Here is a 19,095-nt window from a genome sequence, read left to right as displayed (position 1 = left end):
TCAACAGGTAAAATGAAAGAGTCACGGGCAAGTTAAAAACACACATTTCTAAACAAAACAGGTGACAAATGATGCAATCACAGGCTGGTAAAACAACTTACATTTTTGAACTGTAACAACCACAAGCAAAACAGGTGTAAATGATGCAATCACGGGTAGGGAAAATTGCTTTTTACATTTCAGGAAAAAGACAGCACTAGTCTGCCTTCTCACCACCTCCTGGACCTTGGCTCACTACAATCTTGGGTACAGGGAAACTGCAGCTGAGAGTGGATCCTTAAAGTACCACTTGACAGGAGGAGGATCATGCACATCCTGTCTATACTAACTTTTGTGAGTTGGTGGGATAAGATGTAAGCCTCTGTAAGACAAGAGTCAGAGGAACCCATAGGAGTTTGCCGGCTGTGACTCGGTGCCTGGTGGTGGACAGTGTCAAAGGCTGCAGCGAGAGGTCAAGCAGGATCAGAAAGCGTGAGCCATTTTTATCATTGGTGAAGAAGGCATATTAACTACTTAAAAGTACCAATTTTCATGCTGTATCATGGGTTGAAGTGAGATTGGTAGTCCTCCATCAGATTTTCTTGTTTCTCTGCTGTAAATGTTTGGCGGAAACTACTTTCCCAATAATCTTTCATACGAAAGGTAGGTGGGTAATGTGGTTAAAGTTGGTGAGGTTGTCTGGGTCCAAAGTAGGGTTCCTCAGCAGGGAAGGATCTGTCCTCCTGTTTTAAGGTATCTGGAAATGTTCTTTAACTGGGGGCAACATAGAAAGCATTTATTGAAAGGGATTTTACAATCGAGGATGATAGGATGACAGGTAGTTTGAAGTGGAAAGTTGGGAGAAAATGCTGCATGGCAAAGCAGGTAGAAGGATTCGGCCTAGGGTATTCAAAGTAAAAAGTGGCAGATGATGTCATTGAAAGACTTGGATGTTGGGTGAATGTTGCGGTGTAGGTATAACCCCAATCTCTGTCTTGTGTGTTTGGTATGTGTGTTGGAGTTTGTTACCTACAGGCAGGAGCATTTCTAGGTGTGAGTGGATGTGGGTGTGAACCACGTTTCAGGGATGAATAGTGCATCTGCGTTGTGAAGCGTGATGGTCGTAGTTGTCATTAGCGATGAGGACGACAAAGTGAGGATTAGTAAGCATGGATTGATGATTTGAGCTTTGGGTCATGTGTGTTTGCTGATGAGTAATATGTGGATGAGGAGCGTAGTTTGTTGGCTCCTGTGAGTTTTGGCTTCTGTTGATGTGGGGTTTGTTACGGCAGCCCGACTTGGTTTTGTGCAATATTTTATACCGATCTCTTTTGCTGCACTAGACTGTATGTTTGTGTTGCGGGGTTTCAGAACTACAGTTCTACTCCGTGTTACTTAATTTTTATTTAAAATTAACTCACCGCAATAGTTTTTAGCCTTGTTGGGGACCTGCCTGCCCTCCTTGTCATCTGGCGTTCTGTGCTCCGCGTTGGCTGGGTCTGTCCGTGCGAGCGGACCCGCCATCTTGGAGTCAGTTGTCAGGGGCTCACTAAAGGGTGCTGACCGGTCAGTTACTCTAGTGAAGAGCTTTATTTTATTGGTGAGGTGGGCAGGGCCAAGGGGGCCCTTGACTTTGCTCAGTCTGCCTTTCCATTGTAATGAGGTAATATGAATTTTTATGGTCAATTGTGTCCCCTAACGTGAACCCCACCGTCTCCATGTACGAGCTTAAAGTGCATGTAACTTCCCTCCTCGACCTGCTATGAAGACGCAAATACATTTGCGTCCAACGTTAATATGTCCTCTTTCAGATCCACCATGAATGGATCGATAATTCAGTTCCTAAGTATGCCTTGCCAACGTCTTTTCATGGTGCACTTTCACGTTTTCCTAGCCCTGCAGAGCTAGGCCCTGATTTCTGCCATCGAGCCCTTTCTGTTCTCTGCCTCCTGAAAGCTGCAACGTGGGATGCATCCCTGACCTCTGTCCTACTCCCTGCGCGGCGAGCGGTGCCCGGCTCGGCCTGCTTGCCTGCCAAAGACAGTATTTTGCCCTCAAGTTATCAGTATAGCCGAGTTCAGCTCCTCGAAAACACATTCCAGTCTAGCAGAATAGATAAACATTTCCCCGGCTGCAGAGCAAAGGGCCCGGCCTCTCTGTCTCCATGCAAGTAATTCATTGCTCCCGTTACCATGGAAGGCCCATGGCCCCTCGCATTACACGTAGACACGTAGTCACATATGCACGCATTAATAGTCAGTATAGAGTAGCCTCTGCCCAAGAGACCTTTCCTTCTAGATAATATAGTTCCCTAAACACAAGATATCAGATATGATTTAGGAACGAGTCGATCTGACATGCCAGACTTCTGTCTCTTTCCTCTAGTGCTAAATGTCAAGTCCCCTGCACCCTCCAGCCTCACGTCAGTCACACGTCATGCTGCTGCGCGCGCATCCTTGCTACAGATTTCTGCTGACACTGCAAGATTCCACTATGTATCCACCCACTTGTGACACTTTCATGTGACGTTTCTAGCACACACCTCTGTGTACGCCCTCGTGCACGCCTTTCTGTTACGCACATGTGTTCTTATCTCGTTTCTCTCAGCTGTTACGCCTTCTGTATCCATCACCATTATATGCATTGACTATAAATATTGTATTCTGTCAATAAAGTATTGTCTATCCCTTCCCGATCCTTAATGGTGAAAGGAACATGATACCCTGGTTCGAACCATTCCATTTTATGGAATAAAACCCTTTTAAACTCAGATATCACGGATTTTGCCTCTTATTTTCGACTGAGTTATTTTATTGAATTTTACTGCATAGAAATTCCGACGGTAAATATTTATTTACCACATTAATTTGGCGCCCGAACAGGGACCCCTCCCCCACCTTACGCGCCGGCGGTGCGTTGCAGGCCTAGCCCCCTGCCACAGCCGAGACGTACAATTACGCGTACCCGCAGGATTTCCTGTATCTCCCTCTGGCCAACGGAGGTGACTGAGACTGCGATCGACACCCAGACGAGGCGGTGAGGAGTGCGGAGGATCCCGACCAGAGCCCAGCCAAGAGAGCAAGATCCGAGGTGTTTAGAGGCCCACCAGTTCCGACGTGCCTGTGACGTCACGAGTCGAGTCGAGTCCAGTCCGGTCCAGTCCAGACGAGTTTTCCGAGGCCTTCCGTTCCGTGCTTCCCGGTGAGTACCGTTGCTGGGGACGCATCTAGACGGGTACATTACTATGTATCCGGTCAAGACGGGTTTGGGTACACAGACCCGGTCTGCACTGTTTTAGCAGTGTATCTGTACTGTTTAGCAGTATATCAAGTAATTAGTGTCTTCAACAGTTCGATTTTTGTTTTCGTTATAGAATTCAAGCTTAGTTAATATGTGTTCAAAATGTTTCTATGTGATTAATGTTGTGGTATGAGTGACTGTTTGATATACATTACCGTGTTTCTGTGTCAAAGGTGTGTTCAGGTTCGAGTAAGTATCAAGTACCGAATATCAAGATGCCATTGTTTTCCAAATTAAGACAGATAGGAACTAGGAAAGGGATACTAGAGGAAGCGATTCCTGTCCCACCTAGGGACACTCCCGGAAATTTTATGTACCATAAGCATGGCTTAGATGCCATCTTATATCTAGATTTATGGGCCGATTATACTAAGAACCTAGACGAGAAATATAGATGGCCCGTTACAGGAACATGGGATGCAGATTGCATCATGAGAGTAGAAGAAGCGCTATGGAAAAAGAAGGCCAGACAATCTCAGAAAGACGCCATAGAATTGTGGCGTAAAGAATCGCATAGACGTACAGAAAAAGAATTCAGAAAAGCAGAGAAACATAGAGAAGATTCAGATAAAACCCGAGAAAACGTACTAGTTGAAGAAGGAATACGAGTTAAAGCAGAGCAAGTAGACCGACAACGAAACACCCTTGTGAATGGTATGTATCCTCTTTTGGCCGAGGGTTTACCTAAGGCCACTCCGGAAATACCAAAAGATCTGCCCCCTCCATTGGTTCCGACTAAATTACGTCACAAGACTGCAGCAGACATTTTTATTTCTTCCTATTTAGACGATGTAGCTCCTACATATACTACTGCACCTGCCCATGTACCCGTACCACCTGCACCTGCTGACGGTCTCCTACCCCAAGATCATCCGCCCCCAGGTCCGCAACAGCAGATCCTTCCAGGTCCGCTGCCCGTACCCGTTCCCGTTGTCCCCCCTGGTATCCAACAACTGCATCCATTAAATCCTTTTGGGACTGGCGTGGTCCAGGACCCAACCCAGCTACAGCAAGTACCGACCCTACAGCCAGGTTATGCTCAAGCCTCCGGTTCAGGAGGTGCTACAGGAGGTTATCAAACACCCCCACAGATACACCGAGTTACAATGAGAGATTTAGCAAAGGCTCGGACACCGAAAGGCGTTTTGACCGAACAACTTAGAAGAGAACTTACAGACTGCAGATATGACTCAGTGCCTGGTACGTCAGGACCCATGTTGTTAGCGTCCATACGTTTGAGACGCGTTACGGATTATTTGATGCTACTACCAGAAATGCCAGAACATCTAGACAAATTGTATTATTTTATCAGAACAGGAGAAGGACCGGAGTCTGTTGCCGACGCCATGTCACGTCAGAAAGTTGAGACTAAAGGTTTAATAATGCGATTTTTGGTTAATTGTTTAATAAGAGAACAAGATCAGGCAGGCTTTCCGCAAAGTGAGATGAAAAGACTGATTAGATGGAGCCAGAATATGGCGGAGGGTAAACATGATAAGGAGAACAGTATACATATTATGGTTAAAAAGATCCGTAAAGAAATAATAGACATACATGCCCAGCGAGCACCTGACGAAGATCTTGAATTAGACGATCCACCTTCCTCGCAAGAGGAGGAGGAAACAGAGGATCTAGCAGAAACTTCGCAACAGTCAGACAAAGAGATGATAGCATATGTAGGTAAGGGAAAATACCTAAAGAAAACAACACATCCATAAAGCAAAATAATTTTTCTCTCTGCTATATCAAATCCGAGTTCGCCTGAACATATGTTTCAGGCTACCGATAAAATACTTCAAGATCGAATGGGGTACCATGTACTCAATTCCATGGATGAGCAAGAACTAGCCCGGTCCGCAGTACAATGGGCTAACAATTCCAGTACATATAATGATGATGCAGTAGCACAGACGTTTTTGAACCTTTCCCCTGATGAACAAAAATTAGCTGGTATATACATGATTCAGCATCTCATTACGTTGTTTAAAAGCCAACATTCTGATCCAGGTCCCTTACCGGATATATTAGTAGAACTGCTCTCTAATAGATGGAGAGGCCTAGGTACTGATTTAATAAAAGAAATTCTAGAACATAGACACAAGTATAATGCTTTTCTGAAACCTCAGTTTATGTCAGCTCCACCACCCTCAGAAAGAAAAATGTTTTACTTTGACAGACAGAATCCCTTACGGGAAGTACATCCGGTCAGAAAAGACGATAACACACTAGAACGTGTATTCGTATATACACCCATCACTAAAATGGAATTATTGGAAATGAAGAAAATAGTGCCTAGTCATGATAAAGACCCTGCAGGTTTTCACCGAGAGATTAAAGATATGTTACTCATGGGCGATTATACATATACAGATATTATGAAAATGTTAAAAGTACTGTTGCCTGCTGGAATTTACGAGAAACTAAAGGAGAAAGAATGGGAGGTGGGAGACACAAAGATTGATTGGGCTGCATTAGAAGTTGAAGAAAATGGACGTACCGCAGGTTTAGGCCTTGGGGATAAAGCTAAAGCTTTACCAGGTTTATTAGTTCAGGTTTTGCCTAGACTGTTAGCAACTAAAAAGGAAGACTGGGACGCAATCTCAGCCTGTAAACAGAAACACGATGAAGACACTAGTGATTTTTATTCTAGATTCGAGAAATGTTTTATTATTAACAGTGGCCTGAAAACAAGTAGCGAGTCATACCCACACCTCTTTGTATCAAAATTAGTCGAGAATTCCCTGCCTCAAGTTAAGAACCGTGTTTTGAAAGTAGAAAGTACATGGCAAGCAAATACGCCGTCCCAAATGTTACAAATGTTACAGTACCACCAGAATAGAATTAGGGAAGAACAAGACCACGAACAGAGACGTATGAAAGATACGAAAATGAAAATGTTAGTTGCTCAGTCAGTTCCAGCTGACGGTCAGAAAAAGGGTATGACACAGTCAAATAATACGGCGGCTCCCGTTAAAGGGACATGCAACTATTGTAAACAGCCAGGTCACTATGTGAATGAATGTACGGTTCTGAAATACAATATAGCAACAGGAAAAACTAAAGAGAGACCACGTCAGCCTAGACAGGACCAGGTCCAACACCAAGTTCAGCAACATATTCCACAGAACGTACAGCCAATGCCTGCTCCACAACAGACAGGACAGATAGTGGCGGTACCACATCCACAGCCCATTGCCGCGACACAGCAAGTTTCACAGCAGATGTACCAGTATGCACAATCTGATTACCCCGATTATCAGCGATACTCATGAAACAGCCTAGAGAGGGAGGTTGGCTTGCCTCTCATTGAGGTTCCTGTAGATCAAGAGGGTCCTTATGTACATAGTCAAGTATTAGGAAAAGATAGAAAGTTTTTGATTGACACAGGGGCAAGTCGAACAACAATAAGTCACGACGAGGTTCCAGGGGCACCCCTCTCAGGCTCACAGAATGTTTCCCTTGGATTTTCAGGACAGCCCATTGTTAATGAAGTATCGAAACCTGTTCCCCTAGCAGTTGGTCCATTGTCACGTACTACAGACTTACTACTCACGAAGTCATGTCCAGAAAACTTGTTAGGTATCAAGACACTGAAAGCTCTAGGAGCTGTAATATGTTGTTCTCCAGAAGGAGTTAGACTGTTTTTGCGTGACTTTAAAGGTCACTATGTATTACGAGATTTTGATGTCAGATTGAAAAATGTACCAGAACATTTATGGGCGAAAGGCCCAACTGATGTAGGTTGTATGCACATTACACCATACCGAGTTACACTCAAGCCAGGAGTTGTACTGCCCCGAATCCGACAATACAAGTTACCACCCGATGCTGTAGTGGCTTTACTGGAAATCATTGAAGAGCTCATTGCACAGGGAGTGGTTGTAGAAACCGACTCCAATTTATGTAATTCCCCTATCATTCCGATTCTTAAACGTACTGACCCAAATGCACCTCCCGTTTATCGGTTGGTGATTGATCTATGAGAATTAAATAAATGCATTGTGCCACAGTATCCTGTGGTCCCCGACATCTCATCATTACTGACTGCTTTTGATTCAGAGGCGACGTTCTTTACTGTAATTGACCTCAAGAACGCCTTCTTCAGTGTCCCCATTGATCCGGAGAGCCAATACCTTTTCGGATTCTGTTTAAATGGCCGTAGCTTCAAATTTGCACGCCCACCTCAAGGATTCACAGAAAGCCCCAGCATCTACAGCCAAGCATTGAAAATACAACTTGACAGTATTCACATGCCAGTTAACACTGCCCTACTTCAGTACGTCGATGATCTGTTGATCACCGCTCGTAGCGAACCTGAATGTGAACATGCATCACTGACGGTTTTGCATTTCTTGGCTGACAAGGGACACAAGGTGTCCCCTTCAAAGTTACAATTCTGTGTTCAGCAAGTGGTGTACCTTGGGCACTTGCTGTCCAAGAGGGGGAGACAGCTACTACCTGACCGCATTGAGTTAATTGCACACTTACCGCAACCCAAGACACAAAAGGAAGTGCGGGCCTTCATTGGCCTCACCTCTTACTGCAGGCAATGGATTCCCCAATACGCATTTCTAGCCAAGCCACTTATACAGTTGACAACACAGGAGGCAGTGACTTCGACTGTCCTCCCTTGGACTCAGGAACACACACAGGCTTTTGATGAATTAAAGAAAGCATTATGTCACGCACCAGTTTTAGCAACACCATGTTACAGCAAACCTTTTACACTTTTTGTTACAGAACGTGATGGCACAGCATTATCTGTCCTCACACAAGACCAAGCAGGTTCACATAAGCCGTGTGCTTATTTTTCGAGTACATTAGACCCAGTAGCCCAGGCTCTGCCTGCATGCTTAAAATCAGTTGCAGCGACAGCCTTAGCAATCCGACAAAGTGATTCCATAGTGTTAGGACATTCCCTGACAGTACAAGTTCCACACTCTGTGGAAGTTCTTTTAAACAGAACGCAGACTCAACACTTGACTATAGCACGACTGACAGGTTATGAATTGACATTGTTCCAGCCACACATAGAAATCAGACGCTGTAATATACTCAATCCTGCCACATTGTTACCGTCGAACATTACAGATCCTGCTCCACATGACTGTATAGAGATCATTAATGCAGTAACAAAGCCCCGACGAGACTTGACAGATGTTGCACTGACTAACCCAGACCTGACACTTTACGTGGATGGTTCATGTATGAGAACAAGCACAGGAGAATTAGTGGCCGCATATGCAGTGACCACTGAAACTGAAGTCAAAGAAACACACCGTATTGATACACTGTCTGCTCAAGCAGCAGAGCTCATTGCTCTGACCCGAGCTTGTATAGTAGCCAAGAACAGGAATGTTAACATATACACAGATTCACGTTATGCATTTGGAGTCGTACACGACTTCGGTGTACTCTGGCAGGAAAGAGGTTTCTTGACCTCTCACGGAGCCAAAATCCAGCATGGTCCACTCATTCAAGAATTATTGGAAGCAATACATTTGCCATCAGCCATAGCTATCATGAAGTGCAGAGCACATACTAAAGTTACAGATACTATTTCCCAGGGTAACGACCTGGCCGATCGAACCGCGAAACACACAGCTCTGACTCATACACATGCAGCTGATATGACAAAGACAATAGTTCCGACACCGACACATTGCATGACAGTTAAGGATCCCGCACTAGATGTAATTGACATACAGACACATGCTACTCCAGACGAAATAAAGAAATGGACTGAACTAGGAGGGATCCAGACAGACCAGGGATGGATGACGAAGGGAAAAGCCACATGGTTTCTCCCCGACTCTATGGTTCAAGTTATGATTAACACTGCACACAGTCCAGCACACTTAGGAGAAAAAGCCATGTTAGACAGTTTACAGAATCTCTGGTACAATAAACATTTACGAGCAGCAGCAAAACAGAAAGTGCGTACTTGCATGATCTGTTGTCAGTTCAACCCAGGTAAAAGCATTCCTGTAGAGCAAGGTGGATTCAATCCTCCCGATCACCCTTTTGAAGTCCTCCAGATGGATTATATCCAGATGGAACGATGTCGAGGATTCAAATATGTCCTTGTAGTTGTATGTGCACTTTCCCGTTGGACAGAAGCATATCCAGTCCCAGATTACACTGCTCCGACCACTGCCAAACAGTTGGTTCGTGAATTCTTCCCACGATACGGTTTGCCTCGTGTCGTGTATTCAGATAATGGCCAACCATTCTCGTCCGAGCTAATGAAGCAGGTATCACTCCTGCTAGGATATCAGTGGAAATTCCACTGCGTCCGACATCCCGAGGCAGCAGGTCTCGTGGAACGCCACAATCAGACACTGAAAACACGTCTTGCTAAGATTTGTGCTGATAAAGGGGTAGACTGGATAGTCGCCTTGCCAGTTGCATTGTTTTACATGAGAATGGTTGCACACTCTAGAACAGGGCTATCCCCGTATGAGGTGGTCTTTGGTAGGCCACCGAATATGTGGGGGACGCCTCTGCCTCGTAAGATCACAGATGTTGACTGTAATATGCTGACAGATTACCTTGCCTCCTTGATGTCTGCACTACAATCTTGTCGTTCACAGGTGGCTGCAGCCTTTCCCGACAACACCGAGGTGAAGCCACACGAGATTGTTCCGGGGGACCTCGTCTTTGTGAGGAACTTCGACAGGAGGAGTCCGCTGGAGCCCCGCTGGCAGGAGCCGAAGCTTGTTTTATTAACTACAAGGACAGCCGTGAAGGTGGAGGGCCGCAAGGGCTGGCTCCACTCAAGTCATATAAAAAAATATCATGGACTACCGCCAGAGTCAGACTCCCAGCCCGGCCCCATCCTAGAGACTGATACTAAACTCCCACTGGTAGAGAAAACTCCTCAACAGGAGTACCATCTAAAGTTGAGGTCTAGCAAGTCAGACAGTTTAATTGTTTAAGTCCTCCCCTAGGTGAAGCGGTTAGACAGGTTCCTGACATGTACAAGTTAGACCCCAATAGAGAGAGAGATAGACAGAAACAGCTCAAGAAACGAGAATATTGTAAATCTCTTCGTAGTCACTGCATCGTGACATTATTGATTATGTTTTTTCTGAGTCTTACGATTATTGCTGCAAGTTTACTGCTACACATGTATTTCCCCATTTCCATACATGCACATTTCTTTCCAAATAGCACTGTCGAGCATACTTTCAGCGAACTACCCCCGCACGAGTTATCTTACCGGCTTGCGCTGCGCAACAATACTTTTATCAGTATGTTACATCATTCCCATCAGACCAGCAATGCTACCAATTGTTGGATATGTGGCCGACTTCCTCCCTACCAGAAATACAAGGGAGTCCTGCCCCTCTTCCCGTATCCGTTCACACATAATGGTTCCTGTGGTGCCTGGTTTAGTTCAATAAATTCTTTAGACTCTGATTCCATAGTCTACAAAGGCAGTTGGAATGGGGAAATCTGAACACAGTTCTGCATAAAGCATGTTACCCTAACAAGGAGGGTCTTCCACAAGGGACAGGGACCGATCTAGAAAATGAAGTAGATGGATTAGGTAATTATACACTTAACCTCATGATTCTGAATGTCCAGTCCGATACAGGACCAGACTTGCCCTCTATGTCAGTGTTACCAGTCAAAGGCGAATTATGTGTCAGAAAGAATGGTTCGGTACCCCTAGGTCATAGTAAATGTACTACTGTGATCGAATTCAGTGATAAAGGCAAGTCTACATTCAGCTACCCGCCATTCCTATTTCATTTGTGGTCATACAGCCTATATACGTTTGCCACTAGATTGGGATGGGACATGTTACATTGCATTCCTTCTGCCACCTGTTTTTCTAGCTCCACCTGATTATCATAAGAACTCCCGGCTAGTACCTAATAGACCCAAGAGAGAACTCCCGATTGTCGACTATACTGAAACGGCATGGGAACAATATACAGATTTCAATAAAGGTTTCTTTCCCTATTTAGGAGCTATCTTCAATAGCAAATCAATACGTCACTTGACCAGAACCCTTGAAGCAGTGGTAAATGAAACTACTTCCGCCCTAGGCAACTTAACAGAGGAACAGTCTGCTATGAGAATTGTTGTCCATCAAAATCGTCTTGTTCTTGACGTCATCCTGGCCGATAGGGGTGGAGCCTGTAGAGTCATCGGATCGAGTTGCTGTGTTTTCATTCCAGAAAACGCACCGTCAGTATATAAAGCCATAACGCGTCTCCATAAGATTGCAAGTCAGATACATCAGAATCCAGGTACCTGGACATGGTCCGGTTGGTTCTGGAGCGTGTTATCAGCCTGGGGATGGAAAGTCCTATCCTTCCTCGGAATAGCCCTTCTCATAGTATTCAGTTGTTGCTTATGTATACAATGTGGGCCAGCGATATGCGGCTTGTGCGCCACATCATGTTTTCCTCATCCAAGTCCACGTTCTAAATACCGCCTGAAAAAGGAAGAGCAAATGATGTTATATGAACAAATAGATGGACTAATGAAGATTGATATATCATGAAGGGTCCGTAGGGGACAAGGAGGGAATGAGGTAATATGAATTTTTATGGTCAATTGTGTCCCCTAACGTGAACCCCACCGTCTCCATGTACGAGCTTAAAGTGCATGTAACTTCCCTCCTCGACCTGCTATGAAGACGCAAATACATTTGCGTCCAACGTTAATATGTCCTCTTTCAGATCCACCATGAATGGATCGATAATTCAGTTCCTAAGTATGCCTTGCCAACGTCTTTTCATGGTGCACTTTCACGTTTTCCTAGCCCTGCAGAGCTAGGCCCTGATTTCTGCCATCGAGCCCTTTCTGTTCTCTGCCTCCTGAAAGCTGCAACGTGGGATGCATCCCTGACCTCTGTCCTACTCCCTGCGCGGCGAGCGGTGCCCGGCTCGGCCTGCTTGCCTGCCAAAGACAGTATTTTGCCCTCAAGTTATCAGTATAGCCGAGTTCAGCTCCTCGAAAACACATTCCAGTCTAGCAGAATAGATAAACATTTCCCCAGCTGCAGAGCAAAGGGCCCGGCCTCTCTGTCTCCATGCAAGTAATTCATTGCTCCCGTTAACATGGAAGGCCCATGGCCCCTCGCATTACACGTAGACACGTAGTCACATATGCACGCATTAATAGTCAGTATAGAGTAGCCTCTGCCCAAGAGACCTTTCCTTCTAGATAATATAGTTCCCTAAACACAAGATATCAGATATGATTTAGGAACAAGTCGATCTGACATGCCAGACTTCTGTCTCTTTCCTCTAGTGCTAAATGTCAAGTCCCCTGCACCCTCCAGCCTCACGTCAGTCACACGTCATGCTGCTGCGTGCGCATCCTTGCTACAGATTTCTGCTGACACTGCACGATTCCACTATGTATCCACCCACTTGTGACACTTTCATGTGACGTTTCTAGCACACACCTCTGTGTACGCCCTCGTGCACGCCTTTCTGTTACGCACATGTGTTCTTATCTCGTTTCTCTCAGCTGTTACGCCTTCTGTATCCATCACCATTATATGCATTGACTATAAATATTGTATTCTGTCGATAAAGTATTGTCTATCCCTTCCCGATCCTTAATGGTGAAAGGAACATGATACCCTGGTTCGAACCATTCCATTTTATGGAATAAAACCCTTTTAAACTCAGATATCACGGATTTTGCCTCTTATTTTCGACTGAGTTATTTTATTGAATTTTACTGCATAGAAATTCCGACGGTAAATATTTATTTACCACACTTTCTTGACACAGGATTATTATCGTGTGGACTTTTGAATGTTAGGTCACTTCCTAAGCACTTCACGGAAAATCAGCTGTTGCTGGAACACCATGAACTTGAGGTCCTGTTTATGACCGAGACTTGGACCTCTCCTGATTGTGAGATCGACCCCGGCTGGGCTTGCCCACCTGGTTATAACATTCGCCACAAACCTAAATCGAATGGGAGGGGTGGAGGAGTGGGGGTGATTTTTAAAGATAGCTTGAACCTGGTTATTTTTGATGTGGATGCGGTCGCTGGTTTTGAGCTACTCGGCTTCGCTAATAAGAATGACGATGGTCAAGCCCTTACTGGGATCATCTGCTATCGTCCTCCTGGGGTTTTCAGTGTGCTACAGCAGCAACTTCTGCTGGAGCCTTTCACTGACATGGCGGCTACTCACCGCCGATTGGTGATCATGGATGATTTTAATCTTTGGTTTAATGGGTCGCTTGATTCTGCCTATTCTAATGTTCTTCACTCTTGTGAAGGCCTTGGCCTTTTTCAGCAGGTGTCCAAAGCCACTCATACAGGAGGGCATATGCTTGATTTAATTTTTGCAGAGGCTAATCACCTTTCTATTGGGGAAATTCTGCCAATGGACTGGACGGGCCATTCGCTGATCAAATTTTTCGTTGATGTTGCCACTTACAATTCTCGGGGAACAAATTCTGTTCACTATTATGTGAGCAGAGATTGGAAGGCCCTCTTGCATATGAAGGGCAGTGTCCCGTTATTCAGGGTAGTAGATTGTTTTTCCTCAGATAGGCAAGTGGATGAGAACTATGCTTCCTTCTATAGTGAGATCACCTCAACCCTGGATTTATTAGCTCCCTTAAAAAAACACCGTAATAGGGGTAGACCTTCAGCTGCTTGGTTTAATGAAAACCTAAAAAACTTGAAATTGGAATGTAAGCATGCTGAAAGGAGGTGGAGACGTAGCTATCACGACAATGATAAGACTATGTGGAAGTCTAAGATTCCGGGATATAAGAAGGCGATCAACATGGCTAAGACAGACTATTTTTTCTCCTTGATACTTAAGGCCTCCAACAGTTCGAGAAGTATTTTTAATATCCTGAACAGCTTGACAAGCCCCGAATGTTCCAAGAACGTGATACCTTCCTCCCAAGAGCTCTGTGAGGACCTGGCTAGGTTCTTCCATGATAAAATTAAAATCATTATTGAGGATCTGGGAGGTGGTCAACAGCTTTCGGGGGTGGCAAACACTGTGACTATTGGCTGTGGCGATAGGGCAGACACGGATTATGAGGCTTTTGTTGCTAGTGTAGAAAGATAGGCCGTCAACCGCCTTTCTGAGTTTGTGCCTCTAGGAGTGAATGATTTTAATAGGGTGGCCTGTGGTGTCCCCTCTGGGTCTCCTCTTGATCCCGCGCGCCTTAAAATATGGATTGAATTTAAGGCAGAGCTGTTCTCCACTCTTCGGTTGATTTGCAACCAGTCTCTGTCTAGTGGTGTGGTCCCGGCCCGGTGGAAACAAGCATTGGTGACACACCTGCTAAAGAAGCCCTCACTTGACCCTGGAGTGTCCTAAGAACTTTAGGCCTATCTCTCTCCTGCCTTTTCCAGCTAAAATCGTGGAGCGAGTGGTGAGTAGCACTCTTAAGTTTTTGGAACAACACAATTTGCTGGAGGAGGTGCAGTTTGGCTTTCGGCCGGCCCATGGAACTGAAACGCTCTAGTGACCGTGATGGACGAACTTTGGATGCGGGTAGACATGGGGCAGGCAGCCATCTTGGTTTTGCTTGACCTGTCTGCCGCCTTCGACACGGTAAACCACGGGATCCTGCTGAATAGACTGAGAGAGGTTGGGGTGACGGGAGCTGTCCTGAGGTGGTTCCAGTCATTTTTATGGGATAGACAGCAGACGGTATCCCTCCCCCCTTTTCAATCTGCCTACTCCGATATCTCGCATGGTGTACCACAGGGCTCGGCCATCAGCCCTACTTTATTTAACATTTACAAGAAACCTCTGATTGCTGTCATCAAAAAGCATAACATTAACATTGTTAATTATGCGGATGACACACAGTTGATTTTCTCCCTTGAGGGAGACCAGTCAACCCAGTTAGAGGTGTTTCATAGTTGCCTGCGTGACATGGCCATCTGGTTGAAGGAAAACTCACTGCAATTCAATGCAGATAAGACAGAAGTGCTTTATTGTCCTAGGGACAGAATTCCCTCTGTCTTGCCTAGTAATTTCTGGCCCGCTACCACCTCGTCCATTGTTCAACCAATGAAGAAGGTCCGTAATCTGGGCGTCATGTTTGATTATAAACTCACACTGGAATCTCAGGTAATGAAAACTGTGACCTGCTGTCTGGTTATTATTAGGTCTCTGCGGAAGATCCTTCCTCTGCTTCCATCTCATGCCCGTGCATTGATAATGCGCAGCACTATTCTTAGTAGACTTGATTATTGTAATGCTTTGTTTCTCGAGTCTCCTGAATTTTTTTTGACAAGTTGCAGAGGATCCAGTCTACCGCCGCCCAGTTGGCCTTGTGGTGGCCTAGAAGATCCGCTTCCTCTGCGGCTATGGCAGAACTGCATTGGCTTCCGCTGAGACAAAGAGTCCAGTTCAAGTCTCTCTGCATAGTGTTTAAAGCCTTGCATAGGTTGGGGCCTGTATCCATGCAGAGAAAGTTTGAGTGGTACGCTCCTGCGAGATGCCTTCGCTCTTCTTTAGCAAGACTTGTAAAAATTCCCAGATTTAGGAAAGTCAGGGCAGGTGGTCGATCCTTTGAGTATGCTGCTGCCAAACTTTGAAATCAGCTCCTTTGGAACTAAGACAAGTTAGTGATCTCCGTGTCTTTAGAAGGAGACTCAAAACCTGGTTGTTTCCTAAAACCTAGTTGGATGCCGGCTTTGGTGCATCTTTTTGTCCTTCCTTATCTTGAGCCAACAGCGCCAGGATGCCTTTTTGGTGACAGTGCGCTTTATAAGTTAAATAAATAAAAATAATTTGTGGGAAAGATGTCTGTGTTTACGTGGTCTGAGTGTGAATGTGGGTATGTGGAAGGGTGCCGTTTGAGAAAGGCACATGTTGCTAATGTCTTACGTTAGATGCAAGGGTTCTGGTCCTAAGTCATTCTAGGCCTAAGCAGGCTCAAGTATGTGGTGACCTTGTCTTTGCCCTTCCATTGCTGAAGAAGCCCCTGCAGTAGACTATCCAAGGGGTGGAATATAAATAGAGCTGCTGATTGGCTGGGGTGGATCGCCTCCTAATGAATTGAATTGAATTGAAGGTTCACTTGTATAGCGCTATCTACCCAGAGGCCTCGTAGCGCTTATGACAAAAGACTAAAATAGCGTGGACTCGGGTATGAGAAGCAGCTATGCTGCCTGGGGGGCCCCCTCTGGTGGTGCTGTGGTATGGCAGCAGTGATTGGCCAAGATTTGTCATGGCATGTGGTGGGAAATCTTGAAGATGGGAAATCTTGAAGATGACTGCTCATTAGTTGTTGGGCGCGTTGCTGCAGTGCTCTGTTATTGGTATCTGGATAGCACAGAAAGTGATTTTCAGAGACAAACAATGCTTTTGCATATCAACCCTATACTGACTTGTTATGTTATGTTATGTTATGTTATTTATACTTTTGTATAGCGCAACGGTTACTCAAAAAGAGTGTCCCGGCGCTTTGGGTAAGGAGAACTAATTCACAATAACATAACACATTAAAAGCAACAAAAAACACACAAGACAGAAGAGGGGACTGCTAACTGGACTACTGAGTGAACAACCAGGTCTTAAGCCCTCTCCTAAACTCAAGCAGACTTGAAGCCCCCCTAAGAGGGAGCGGGAGCGAATTCCACATCTGTGGGGCCAGCAAGCTGAAGGAACGGCCACCCAGGCGCGCTCTCTTAACACGAGGAACAGCCGCCAAGAGCAAAGATTCTGATCTCAGAGAACGAGCAGGATGGTAAAAAGCCAGTCTCTTTTGAAGATACCTTGCTCCCATCGCATGGAGAGCCTTGTATGCCAGACTTGCATCGTGCACTACGCAGGTAGTACTAAAACATATTCAGAGCTCACAAAGCACCTGTCGCCTGATTTGTTGTAGGTTGAGGTATCACAGTAGTGACACCTAGTGAGCTCTGGCAAATCACCTCCGTTCTGAGTTACATGGTAAGGTATATCAGGGGCTCAACACACCTGCTACAGAGATATATATGATGTCTCAGGTCACATCCCAAGCTAGTGTTTGCAGGTGGTGGCATCAGCACTTATTTTTGAGGCCCAAGACTTATATTTCATCAGCAGACTGGACCAGAGCAAAAGAAAAAAAAGAGAGAAAGGCAGAGGAAGATAACGATAGCAAAAGAGATATGGAAGGAAAAGGCAGGGATAAATAGAACTTGCAAAGTAAGATAAAGAGAAAGGACTTGTAGGATGCTGGCAGAAACAGGTAAGTGGTGGAATAAGTACTTTAGATTTGCAACTCCAGCGTTTGTCAGTACTGGCGGTGGGCTCCTAAGAGAACCTATGGGTTGCTGCACTTTTTTTCTTCAAAGTAGGCCCTGTCCATATAAATTCTATTAAGCGGAGTTAAATCAACACTTGCTATTCCTCACATAAATTTAGCTAACATTAAATGTGATATACAGATGTGTTCTATTTTCTCTGTTCCAGAGTGTGTATATTAACCCGCTGTATAAAACAGGATTAAAAGAAGCCTGGAGCCCTATATGTTGTTTATGAAAATAGCTGAAGGAAAGCAAGTACGATTACACACAAAGTTGAGTACATGCTGCAGAGATCTTTGTGTGCCCTGTGGTAACTAGTCCTGAGTGGAAGATGTCAATCCGCCTGCGCAATTTCCGGAACTCTGCGTTACCCTTGTAAGTTCTGGCCAAATTCTGCCAGTCGCCGCGTGGTGGAATTATTTCTCCCGCAAGGCTCCAGAAATGCGAGTTGGCGAGTGCAAGAGAGATTTGGTGTCTCGTAGTCCAGTTTCTAGAGAGACTTTTGAACCTAGGTGGTTGAGAAAGGGCACAGTCCCGATCAGAGGGTTGCTTGCTTTTCTAGTATTTTTCCTACTTGAGCGTCAGCAAAAGCAATTCGAATGGCCACGTGCTCTTGCGCACAGCGAGGTGCCGTTAACCCTGATTTTTCAGCAAGCAATGCGGTACCAGAGCTAAATCGCAGCCGGAGCAGTGCAGCATGCCTTTTTCCGCCCGTTAGCGGAACTATAAGGAGTCTCACTGAGTTATGTGAATCTACGGAATTTTGCAGAGTGGAATTCCGTGAGTTCCGCCCAACCCTAATGGTAAAAATCTAAATAAAAGCTCACAAAGCTGATGTTGAGTGCCACAGAATGATTCAAAACCTGCTGCCCCCAAATTCCAATCCCAGTAATATATTGTGATGGAGTTATCATTCCTGAAATAAAACATGAGTACTCTACCTGTCTGCAAGTCATGGTTTCGAATGCCAGCAGAATAGCTCAAGCGATCTGTAAATAAGCTATTGATTAGTGATGTGAATCCCGTCTGGGCCACCACAGCCCTTCCTCCTTCTGAGATTGAAAAATGAGTCTATTTGCACTCAGTGATAGAAACAGGTAACACCACAGAATTCGAATACTGCATAAATTCAATACGTTAAATAAAAACAAATTATAATGTTTTTAACAAAAATTCCTTCCTTTACAGGTTTCTTCATTTTGCAGGAAGACGCCTGTAGATATTTAGGCTGCTCCCATCTGTCACTCCTGCTGCATGTTCACCCCCAAACCACCGGTGAATGTTGCTTTACAACAGTGACATGGAGGGTCTCCACCTCTTGTTACTAAGAGAAAGCCGCCCTTCTCTCCACCTCACCTGCTTCTTATGCACCATCTTGAGTCCTCCCAACCCCCTCTGTGTGCCTTGGAGAGCCTCACCTCTTGTTACTAAGAGAAAGCCGCCCTTCTCTCCACCTCACCTGCCTCTTACGCACCATCTTGAATCCTTCCCACCCCTCTGTGTGCCTTGGAGAGCTTCACCTCTTGTTACTAAGAGAAAGCCACCCTTCTCTCCACCTCATGT

This window comes from Lissotriton vulgaris, chromosome 9 (genome assembly GCF_964263255.1).
Source record: "Lissotriton vulgaris chromosome 9, aLisVul1.2, whole genome shotgun sequence".
NCBI lineage: Eukaryota > Metazoa > Chordata > Amphibia > Caudata > Salamandridae > Lissotriton > Lissotriton vulgaris.
Note: the sequence above shows the minus strand (reverse complement) of the source record.